Consider the following 1,143-nt stretch of genomic DNA (forward strand, 5'->3'; position numbering starts at 1 on the left):
CTTTTCCAAAAGATGTTTTGCAGGACTATTAATGCACCAGTTTGTGTCCCTGCACATTGCAACTGAGAGCTGGGAAAAGAATATGACTACGACTATGACTTTCAATGACTTTTTTTCCAGTTAAATGATAAGCTTTCATTGACTTCATTATCCCTTGTAACTTGTACTATAATAGTACCCAAGGTGACTGATGCCTCACTGTGATCGGCATCCTGAAACACAGAGATAGGGCTCTGCCTATCTCCACATCACCTTGGTCAAAATGATTTTCACTTAAGTCATGTTCGTGTCTCAACTCCATTTAAAATCTATCAATGAACATTGTGCCTCTCAGTTATTATTTCCATCGGGAGAACCTATTATTACTCAGTGTTGTTCACCTTATTACCTTGTACTTGGCCCGAACTTAAAATTCCTATGCTTAAATCAATGCAGCAGCTTGAGAAGCAGGGTAGGAGGCACTGGTTTCAACAGAATAAAGGTTAGATACTATTTTGTGGTGTTTCTGAATCAAATGATGTGCAGGTAGTGGGCAATGATTCTACTGGAATCAACCTGCAAGCAGCCAAACCTGCAGCAGAGTCCTATGCAGATATTTCCTATCTTATTCCATTGAAAAATACAGGTTTACTGTAATGAGCTTCTTGCATTTCTGTCAAAATTGTTTAGGTTAAATAAAACATGTTATAAGTTGAAAAGTTTTATTACAGCAATTTTGAAACAAGTATTATCCTGAAAGAAAACTGTTCTGAAATATATTTAAAAGTGATTCAAATATCTCTGATTTCAAAGGAAGTATCCAAAGCATGTCTGGATTAAAGGAAACAATTTATTTAACCTAAAAGTAGATATTTTTTTTTCAAAAGAGAGTTGTGTTTTATTAATAAAATTTACTTCGGATTGACCGGTGATAAATTTTTTAAATTATTTAATTCATCTGGGGGGGGAAAAAAAAAAAAAGGTCAGTTATTTATAAAACCTTAATCTAATTTTCTTTCATGACTTGATCCTAATGCACTTTTGCACATAGACATCCTGTTGACCTCCATGGAAGTTAAGCATCTAGAGGGAATGCAGAACCAGACTCAGCAGACAAAATTAGTGTTTTTCTAATTGCTTTAATTGGTGTTTAATTTTTCCGTT

The sequence above is a fragment of the Antrostomus carolinensis genome, unplaced genomic scaffold (assembly GCF_000700745.2).
Source record: "Antrostomus carolinensis isolate BGI_N321 unplaced genomic scaffold, ASM70074v2 scaffold14474, whole genome shotgun sequence".
Classification (NCBI taxonomy): Eukaryota; Metazoa; Chordata; class Aves; order Caprimulgiformes; family Caprimulgidae; genus Antrostomus; species Antrostomus carolinensis.